Genomic DNA, 11,575 nt, shown 5'->3' with positions numbered 1-11,575 from the left:
GCTGCAAACATTTTTATATGAAACACTTGGCCATTAACATTACAGTTTTTGACCTTTTTATAAGGTAGCTTACATAAAAAGAAAGTTGCTCATTGCTTGTCTGTCCTAATCTATGAAGTGTTGTAATCAACAGACCCCATCCCATAGGTTTTTCACTGTGTACTTAAAGCATACTTGATACCTCCCCTCATGAACGGTGAACAAACATGAAATTCCCACCTAGAAAAAGAAATGTTAACTCAGAATTATCAAATTCTGAAGTTTAGGCAGATGGACACCAGAAATGGATTATGGGCAACTCTTAAATAATCCACCTAACTACATAGTACTATAAGAAGTTACAGTGTTGGCTGAAAGAAAACAAAGGTTTCTCACTAAATTTTGTTTCAAAGGGTCTCAAAATTCTGACAGATTTTTGATCATGTTTTTATTAAAAAGTATTGATTTTAAAGACTTATAACTTAAAACCACCACACATACACACACAAATGATCGACAAAATGTTCCTCTTTCCTTCTGAAGGTTTTTCAATGTATTGTTATTATTTCATTAACCAGTCATTTACTATTCAACTTAAATCGCCAATTGATGCAGACAGTTCTGAGATGGGTCTTCTACCTGCCACCCAAATCTTCTAGATTAAGGTGGCAGGTATTATGGATAGTATTCATCCTGAGCTTTCTGGGCAGACATGGTGACCTTGCCAGCTCCATCATCCTCCTTTTCCACTATTTTGATGACACCCACAGCAACTTCCCATCTCATGTCATGAAAATGAAAACGATCCAGAGGAGGATTATCAGAGAAGCTCTCAACACACATGAGCTTGCCAGGAACTATTTCTATGGTGGCAACATCACCGGGTCTCAAAAATGTGGGGTCATCTTCCAGTTTCTCTCCAAATAACTATCTTTTCCTTCAGCTCAGCAAACTTGCAAGTAGTGTGAGCTGTGTGACAATCCTGCACAGGTGTATAGCCAGCATTGATTTGCCCTGGGTGGTTCAGGATAATCACCTGAGCCTTGAAGCCAGCTGCTTCCATTGCTGGGTCACCTTTGCTGTCACCAGCCACATTGCCAGAATGAATATATTTGAGAGACACATTCTTGACACTGAAGCCCATATGGAAGAGCTTCACTCAAAACTTCATGGTGCATTTTAACAAACTTGACTTCAGTTGTAACATTAACTGGAGTGAAGGTGACCACCATGCCTGGTTTGAGAACACCAGTCTCCACCTGTCCCACAGGGATAATACCAACATGAACAATTTTGTAGATGTCCTCGAGGACAGCCAAAAGACTGATCAGTTGGATGAGTTGGTAGCAGAATGCAACCCAGAGCTTCAAGCAGCATGGTTCCACAGGCATTGCCATCTTTATGGGTGAATTTCAATCCCTTAAACCACGACAGTTTAGCATTTGGCTCCAGCATGCTGTCATCATTTCAACCCAAAAGTGACACAAATGCTACTATGTTAGGGTTGAGCCAATTTTTTTTAATGTAGGTGCTGACTTTTTTTTTTTTTTTTTTCTTTTTTTTTCTTTTTGCGGTATGCGGGCCTCTCACTGTTGTGGCCTCTCCCGTTGCGAAGCACAGGCTCTGGATGCACAGGCCCAGCGGCGATGGCTCACGGGCCCAGCCGCTCCGCGGCATATGGGATCCTCCCAGACCGGGGCACGAACCCGTATCCCCTGCATCGGCAGGCGGACTCTCAACCACTGCGCCACCAGGGAGGCCCTGACTTTTTTTTTTTTAACAATATCCTTGTATAACTTCTGGCTGAAAGAATTTATTTTGTTAATATCAACATTTAGTTGTTTCACATCCAATGTGTAGGTCAGAAGGGCATGCTTCCAGGTCTGCTTTTTCTTGGATAAACCTGTTTCAAATTCACTAACACCAGCAGCAACAATCAAAACAGTACAATCAGCCTGTGATGTGCCTGTGATCATGTTTTTGATTAAGTCTCTGTGTCCTGGGGTATCAGTGATGTTCAAATAATACTTTTAGGTCTCACATTCCTATAGGGAGATATCAATGGTGATATGCCACTCATGTTCAGCCTTCAGTTTATCCAAGATGCAGGTATGCTTGAAGGAGCCATTTCCAATCTCAGCAGCATCCTTCTCAAACTTATTGATGGTTCTTTTGTTGATCCAACATATTTGTAGAACTGATGGCCAGAAGTGGTCTACTTGCCCCAATGTACGTGTCCAACTATAATGATGTTGATATGAATTTTTTTCTTTCCCATTTTAGCTTAGATTTAGTGGTGATTTCACAACATCTGTCTAGTGATAAAATTGTTGTAAAAAAGCTGCAAAGGAAATCTTTACAATCTTTTTGGATTCCACCCACAGTCTTCAAATAATGATATATGTAACAAATGATTTTACCCATAAACATGGAATTAGTTTTTACCTTGTCTGTGTCTGTTCAGTCTTATTACCTAAGAAGTCTGGAACCATGGTACTAAACTTGACCAAGAGTATACTAAATAGTAGGACAAATTATCTGCTACTATCCACTATTATACTAAATAATAGGACAAGTTATCTGACAAATTACCCCTACAGAGGTCAACCTGCACTAGCTTGTCTACTTTGTTACTAAAAAAAGTACAGATGTGGGGCTTCCCTGGTGGCGCAGTTGTTGAGAGTCCACCTGCCAATGCAGGGGATGTGGGTTCGTACCCCAGTCTGGGAAGATCCCACATGCCACGGAGCAGCTGGGCCTATAAGCCATGGCCTCTGAACCTGTGCATGCAGAACCTGTGCTCTGCAATGGGAGAGGCCAAAACAGTGAGAGGCCCGTGTACCACAAAAAAAAAAAAAAAAAAAAAAAAAAGTAAACACAAGCTTTAAATGACACATTAAACAAGATGGACTTAATTGATATTTAGAGGATATTCCATCCAAAAACAACAGAATACACCTTCTTCTCAAGTGTTCACAGAAAATTTTCCAGGATAGATCATATAATGGGTCACAAATCAAGCTTTGGTAAATTTAAGAAAACTGAAATCATATCAAGTATCTTTTCGGACCACAATGCTATGAGACTACATATCAATTACAGGAAAAAAAAACTGTAAAAAATACAAATACATGGAGGCTAAACAGTACACTATTAAATAACCAAGAGATCACTGAAGAAATCAAAGAGGAAATCAAAAAATACATAGAAACAAATGAAAATGAAAACATGAGAACACAAATCCTATGAAATGCAGCAAAAGCAGTTTTAACAGGGAGGTATATAGCAATAAAATCCTACCTTAAGAAACCAAAAAAACTCAAATAAACAACCTAACTTTACACCTACAGCAATTAGAGAAAGAAGAAGAAAAAGACCCAAAGTTAGCAGAAGTAAAGAAATTATAAAAATCAGATCAGAATTAAATGAAAAAGAAATTAAGGAAACAATAGCAAAGATCAATAATACTAAAAGCTGTTTTTTTGAGAAGATAAACAAAATTGATAAACTATTTAGCAGACACATCAAGAAAAAAAGGAAAAATATGCAAATCAACAGAATTAGAAATGAAAAAGGAGAAGTAACAACTGACACTGCACAAGTGCACAGGGTCATAAGATATTACTACAAGCAACAACATGCCAAGAAAATGGACAACCTGGAAGAAATGGACAAATTCTTAGTAAAGCACAACCTTCTGAGACTGAACCAGGAAGAAATAGAAAATATAAACTGACCAGTCACAAGCACTGAAATTGAAAGTGTGATTAAAAATGTTCCAACAAACAAAAGCCCAGGACCAGATGGCTTCACAGGCCAATTCTATCAAACATTTAGAGAAGAGCTAACACTTATCCTTCTCAAACTCTTCCAAAATACAGCAGAGGGAGGAACACTATCACTCTCATTCTAAGCAGCCACCATCACCCTGATACCAAAATAACACAAAGATGTCACAATAAAAGAAAATTATGTTTAGTGATGAACATAGATGCAAAATTCCTCCACAAAATACTAGCAAACAGAATCCAACAGCACATTTAAAGGATCATACACCATGATCAAGTGGGGTTTATTCCAGGAATGCAAGGATTCTTCAATATATGCAAATCAAAAAATGTGATACACCATACTATCAAACTGACAGATAAAAACCTTCAATAGATGCAGAAAAAGCTTTTGAGAAAATTCAACACCCATTTATGATAACAACCCTACAGAATGCAGGCATAGAGGGAACTTACCTCAACATAATAAAGTCCATATATGACAAATCCACAGCCAACCTCATTCTCAATGGTGAAAAAGTGAAGCCATTTCCACTAAGATCAGGAACAAGACAAGGTTGCCCACTCTCACCACTATTATTCAACATAGTTTAGAAGTTTTAGCAACAGTAATCAGAGAAGAAAAAGAAATAAAATGAATACAAATTGGAAAAGAAGAAGTAAAACTGTCACTGTTTGCAGATGACATGATAATATACATAGAGAATCCTAAAGATGTTACCAGAAAACTACTAGAGCTAATCAATGAATTTGATAAAGTAGCATGATACAAAATTAATGCACAGAAATCTCTTGCATTCCTACACACTAATGATGACAAATCTGAAAGAGAAATTAAGGAAACACTCTTATTTACCACTGCAACAAAAAGAACAAAATACCTAGGAATAAACCTACCTAAGGAGGCAAAATACCTGTATGCAGAAAACTATAAGACACTGATGAAAGAAATTAATGATGATACAAACAGATGGAGAGATATACCATGTTCTTGTATTGGAAGAATCAACCTTGTGAAAATGACTGTCCTACCCAAAGCAATCTACAGATTCAATGCAATGGTTATTAAACTACCAATGGCATTTTTCACAGAACTAGAACAGAAATTTCACAATTTATATGGAAACACAAAAGACCCCGAATAGCCAAAGCAATCTTGAGAAAGAAAAACGGAGCTGGAGGAATCAGGCTTCCTGACTTCAGACTATACTACAAAGTGATGGTAATCAAGACAGTATGGTACTGGCCCAAACACAGAAATATAGATCAATGGAACAGGATAGAAAGCCCAGAGATAAACCCATGCACATATGGTCAGCTTATTTTTGATAAAGGAGGCAAGAATATACAATGGAGAAAAGACAACCTTTCCATAAGTGGTGTTGGGAAAACTGGACAGCTACATGTAAAAGAATGAAATTAGAACATTCCTTAACACCATACACAAAAATAAAATCAACATGGATTAAAGACCTAAGTGTAAGGCCAGACATTATAAAACTCTTAGAGAAAAACAGGCAGAACACTCTATGACATAAATCACAGCAAGATCCTTTTTGACTCACCTCCTAGACAAATGGAAATAAAACAAAAATTAACAACTGGGACCTAATGAAACTTAAATCTTTGGTCAGCTGGGGAAACCATAAACAAGACGAAAAGTCAACCCTCAGAATAGGAGAAAATATTTGCAAACAAAGCAACTGACAAAGGATTAATCTCCAAATTATACAAACAGAACATGCAGCTCAATATCACAAAAACAAACAACCCAATCCAAAAGGGGCTGAAGATCTAATTAGGCATTTCTCCAGAGAAGTTATACAGATTGCCAACAAACATGTGAAAAGATGCTCAACATCACTAATCATGAGAGAAATGCAAATCAAAACTACAATGAGGTATCATCTCACACCAGTCAGAGTGGCCATCATCTAAAATCTGTATATGGGACTTCTCCAGTGGTGCAGTGGTTAAGAATCTGCCTGCCAATGCAGAGGACTCAGGTTCAAGCCCTGGCCCAGGAAGATCCCACATGCTGTGGAACAACTAAGCCTGTGCACCACAACTACGGAGGCTGTGTTCTAGAGCTCACGACCCACAACTACTGAGCCTGCATGCCACAATTACTGAAGCCCATGTGCCTAGAGCCCATGCTCCACAACAAGTGAAGCCACCACAATGAGAAGCCCGTACACCACACCGAACAGTGGCCCCCACTCGCTGCAAGTAGAGAAAGGCCATGGGCAGCAACAAAGACCGAATGCAGCCAAAAATTAACTAACTAACTAACTAACTAACTAACTAACTAGCTAAATAAATAAATAAGAAATAAAAATTTTAAAAAATTTAAAAAATAAAAGAAAAACAATAAACAAAATTCTGAAAACAATAAATGCTTGAGATTTTGTAGAGAAAAGGAAACCCTTTTGCACTGTTGGTGGGAATGTAAACTGATACAGCCACTATGGAGAACAGTATGGTGGTTCCTCAAAAAACTAATATAGAACTACCATATGACCCAGCAATCCCACTACTGGGCATATACCCTGAGAAAACCATAATTCAAAAAGAATCATATACCATAATGTTCATTGCAGCACTATTTACTATAGCCAGGACATGGAAGCAACCTAAGTGTCCATCATCGGATGAATGGATAAAGAAGATGTGGCACATATATACAATGGAATATTACTCAGCCATAAAAAGGAACAGAATTGAGTTATTTGTAGTGAGGTGTAGGGACCTAGAGACTGTCATACAGAGTGAAGTAAGTCAAAGAGAAAAAAAAATACCGTATGCTAACATATATATATGGAATCTAAAATAATAATAATAATAATAATTCTGAAGAACCTAGGGGCAGGACAGGAATAAAATCACAGACATAGAGAATGGATTTGAGGAAATGGGGAAGGGTAAGTGTAAGCTGGGACAAAGTGAGAGAGTGACATGGACATATATACACTACCAAATGTAAAATAGATAGCTAGTGGGAAGCAGCCACATAGCACAGGGAGATCAACTCGGTACTTTGTGTCCACATAGAGGAGTGGGATAGGGAGGGTGGAGGTAGTCATGAGAGGGAGGGGATATGAGGGTATATGTGTACATATAGCTGATTTACTTTGTTATACAGCAGAAACTAACACAACATCATAAAACAATTATACTCCAATAAAGATGTTAAAAAAAAAAAAAGAATTTTTAGGGCTTCCTGGGTGTCACAGTGGTTGAGAGTCCGTCTGCCGATGCAGGGGACACGGGTTCGTGCCCCAGTCCAGGAAGATCCCACATGCTGTGGATCGGCTGGGCCTGTGATCCATGGCCACTGAGCCTGCGTGTCCAGAGGCTGTGCTCCACAACGGGAGAGGCCACAGAAGTGAGAGTGAGAGGTCCGCATACTGCAAAAAATAATAATAATAATAATATTTTTTATTTAAAATTTAGCTTGCTCTTCTGATTTAGTTATTGTTTTGAAAATTAGTATAATTGTATCTTAATGGTTGAGAAATAACACTTTTTTATCTGCTTTTAGTATGAGGATTTGTGGAAATTCTAGTTGGAAATTGCACATAATGACAATGATAAAAAACTGAACCTTTCTAATATTCTTATTTCTTGTATTTGAAGCCTGGGCCATTAGGTGTCCTGATAGGTACTTTAATCAGTGACACCTTTATCTTAGTAATAAAATTTTTGGTAATTTTCATCTAAGCAGGCCATAGAAAGCTAACAATTGTTGACTATAAAATATTTAACATTACAAATACATTGATTTCTTTTATTGTGAAACTGTTTTTCCTGTTTTTATTTGTTTGCTCTACAACTGGCTTAAAATTTTATCAAGAAAAAGTATGGAGATTAGGAAAATGAAATGATTGCCTGTACTCTTACAAAATCTGTAAGAGTAAACTGTTTACCTTTGAACCCAATCCATAATTTTTAACATTTACTGTGAAAGTGAAGAAAAGCCTCCAACCATTCATAATTTGAAGACAAACTCACTAATATCATCAACCATAAGAAATATAGGTTAGGCCCTCCCATTTAATGTTCAAAAAACTTTTCTTTTTCGATTTAAGTAGAGACCTGTCCATTTATTTTCAACATTTCGAAGATATTATGCTTCCTAATTTCAATGTATATAACACAGGATGTAACAGGCATTCTGTATTGGGTTTAACAGAATAAGCAGATTGTATAACACATCTAATTGAACTTAGAATATCATTTGTAACAAGGTAGTCATTATATATTACCTATTTATTATACTTCATTATTATATGAGATAAATTAAATTTAACAGTTACAAGACAACAAATCATGATATGAGACATCAAATTGTCTTATTTATATTTTTCTCCATTGAGTTCTCTGCACCTACATTCATTTCTGTTTAGAGGTGAGAGCCCAAAATATAATTTTTCCTGAGGGATGAAATAAGTATTGAGAAATCCATTATAATGGTAGAACCTGCATGTATGGAATGAGTTAAGATGTAATGTTTTTAATATAAAAAGAAAATTATAGTAACAAATGCTTATAATGAAATTAGATTAATATATTATTTATAGAGAGAACATATTTTACTTGTGATTTAACAATTTGTTTTATTACCTTGCTTGTATCCTTACCCTATTAAATTTAAGGTGTTGATACACAAAAAAGACAACTACTTTGTTGTAATTGATTCTAAGTGCAGCAACAAATTTTATATTATACACCAAGTATGGTAATCATAAGGAAGGATTCAACTGGGGAGAAATTTAAACAGATTGTTTTGCTCTAATTAATATGAAGAACAAACATTAAAATGAAAAAAAAAATTGTTCTTCAAAACTTTCACTTTCAACTGCATGGTGGATTACAGGTGTTGTAAATGCTAGGCTACTCCTCCAAGTGAGATGTGGAATAAAATTTTTCTCCTCTTGAATCTGGGAAAGTTTTTAGTGAATCTTTTGTTCAAAGGAAAGTAGTGGAACAGACCTTTCAGGAAGTGCAAAGCTGGGTCAGAAGTGACCTTGTTGCTTGGGACTGGGTCTCTGGAAATTTGTGGATTCCAATTACTCTAAGACTGCCAACTGCCAGCATGGTGCACACCTTATCACCCAGACCAGCCCTTGTGCCACGTGAACATGTGAATCTAAAGAGCGACTTTTACTGGTGCCATTTGGAAGAGAAGAATCCTCAATTCAAGCCCTGACTGAATTCCTGATTCAGAGGCTAGGGATATGTAATAAATTTTTGTTTTTTTAATGCTTGCCTCTGAGTTTTGGGGTTTTTAAAATGAAGCCATTACTTTTTTGGAGGGTGGGAGGCGATCCAGGTCAGCAATATAAGAATCCACTAGGAACATTTAAAAATATCACATATTCCTCTCAGACACAGATGCTTCCAATGATTTCATTTTAATAAAGTGATTTAATTACACCTTTGTCACAAATCTAACAGCTACTACTTGATTTGGATGAAATCTGGTAATCTGGTAGGTTAGAATGTACCTCAAAAAGAAGGTTAGGAAAAACTGTGGTTTTAAATTCCATGTAATTTCTATTGTATGGTCACAGAATTTTCACATAAACTGAATATACCCAATTTTTGGCTTACAAAAAATGTAAATATTTTTATGTATGCCACACATTTTTGTGTGTGAATGTGTATTTGTGTCACAACCAAAATTTGTTGTTTGAACATGTATGTAAGTTAATTTTAAATAACTTCTAACTTACATGTACTTTCAATGTGATACTACAGTTTTCTTTAAGGTGATGTTCTGTATCCTTCAAGTCAGCCCTACATTTGTGTCAGTTTCTAGAGTTATTTTAGCAAATCAGACCTCTGTGTCTTTGGAAATGCCTATTCCTAAGTTATATATTGTATGAACAGTTTTTATTATTGTTGTTATCCTATGAAATATGTGCTTTCAAAAGTTTTCTAAAATATTTAGTTTATGAAACTGGAGGAAAGTTAATTTATTCTGGTACTGGTTATACTTATTGATGATATATAGCATTTTTGTGTATAAGGAAGAATATACATAGAATAGCTTAATTTTATCTACTGCATTCTTATTCATAGTTCCATTTAAAATTAATTTGCTAACATATCAGGTTACTATATTTTGCCACTACAAAACTGCACCCTAACATAATGTAAACAACAGAAACAAATGTCAAAGGAACTAAAATTGACAAAATGATGTTTTATCATAAGAGTGAAAATGACTTCTACTATATGAAAATGGATTTGTTTGGTACAAACTTCAACTGAAATAAATAAATGCTTTTGTTGAGATTAGAACTTGAGTAAGATTTTAGAAACATAATAATGGAGTCTGTACATGACTTTAATTACAGTGTTTACAAACTAAGCTCAATAATATTCAAATTACCATCTACATACTAATATTTATACATTGTAATTACACCCTGTGAGGCCACTGGGTAGATCCAACTGGGTAGCTATTTCCAAATTGTATTTTATCATTGCATATTTTGAATAGTAAGGATAGAAGGTATTAGAATAATTTTATTTTACAACATGTTTCATTTATAATATGTTGTTATTTTCAAATTGATGCTTTTCTTCCTTAATTTCAGAATTAAAAAATAACTGTATTTTAAGTATAAACTAAGCTTTGGTAAACCAAATTGTATAATATTTGTGATAATTTGTGTCCATAAAGAGAATAAACTAAGTATGAATTTTAGCTGATCAAACATTTCCAATTCAAATGAAGAATAAATGTCCTTTTTTGAAAGAAAATTTGTATATTCCACAAAAGGAAATTTATATGTAGAAAACACTGGATTGTCATTTCCATTAGAAGAACTAAAAAGAGGAGTATCTGTTTGGTAAGATTATTATTTTCTCTTCACTGAAATCTCAGTGAAATACACATTCATAAAATCTAAGATGAAAAAGTGAAGAAAATGTCGTGTTTTTGAAAATTAGTTTTCTATAATATCAATCATCACAACAATAGCTAGCCTTCAGCTGAGAATTGAAAATTTAAATTTAAACATATAGGACCCGGGAAAGAATGTGCAAGTGAAAGTGTTATGCAACTAATTGACAAATTTCTAAGAAACATAATCATCTATCAAGTTAATTTTTGTGTTGGAGTTTACTGTCATTATAATCAAATGATAAGTGAAACTGCAATCATTGAAATGAAAAACATAACATGTTAAAAAGCAAAATACAAACAAGAAAAAGACATGCACTAGATGATACAGTGGAGTAAATTATCCTAAAATAGGAACAGATAAATAAAAATATGGAAAGTTAGGTGAAATCATGGCAATCTATGTTTGACTCTAAGATACTTTCAGAAGAAGAGAATTAAGAATGAAGTAGTTTCACAGAAGGTAATGACTGAAAATTTGTTCTGAACTGGTAAAAGACATGGAGTCCAGAAGCATGATTTCCAGGCAAGAAAAAAACTGAAAATGGTGCCCCCCAAATCCCAAAATAATTAGACAACAAGATCTTAAACACAACAGAAAGAAGACTGATTGCCAACAAGGAAGAAGTTATTTCAAATTTGTTGCTATATGGATGTTTGAGAGATTCTAATGAAAGGTATGAACTTTTACTCTGAATAATACATATATATGCAAGATTTATGTAAAACTTTAGATTTGTATATTCCTTGATGTCTCTGCTCTGTCTTAGAGAGTGTAATCTTTACCTGTGAATCAAGCTATTGCAAAGGGCTGAGCATTTATGCCACACATTTTCCTTTATAGTATATAGTTCCTTTTTGGTTTTTTAATCAACTGAATTGCTTTTGTTAAAAG

At 35.1% G+C, this 11,575-nt stretch overlaps 1 pseudogene; it reads right to left on the bottom strand.

Annotated features, from left to right (window-relative positions):
• Window positions 1-654: 654 nt before the first annotated feature.
• Window positions 655-2,257, bottom strand: LOC132490414 (elongation factor 1-alpha 2-like; annotated as a pseudogene).
• Window positions 2,258-11,575: the final 9,318 nt, after the last annotated feature.

Source organism: Mesoplodon densirostris, chromosome 5, assembly GCF_025265405.1.
Source record: "Mesoplodon densirostris isolate mMesDen1 chromosome 5, mMesDen1 primary haplotype, whole genome shotgun sequence".
Lineage (NCBI taxonomy): Eukaryota > Metazoa > Chordata > Mammalia > Artiodactyla > Ziphiidae > Mesoplodon > Mesoplodon densirostris.
This window is presented reverse-complemented; position numbering and strand designations above follow the sequence as displayed.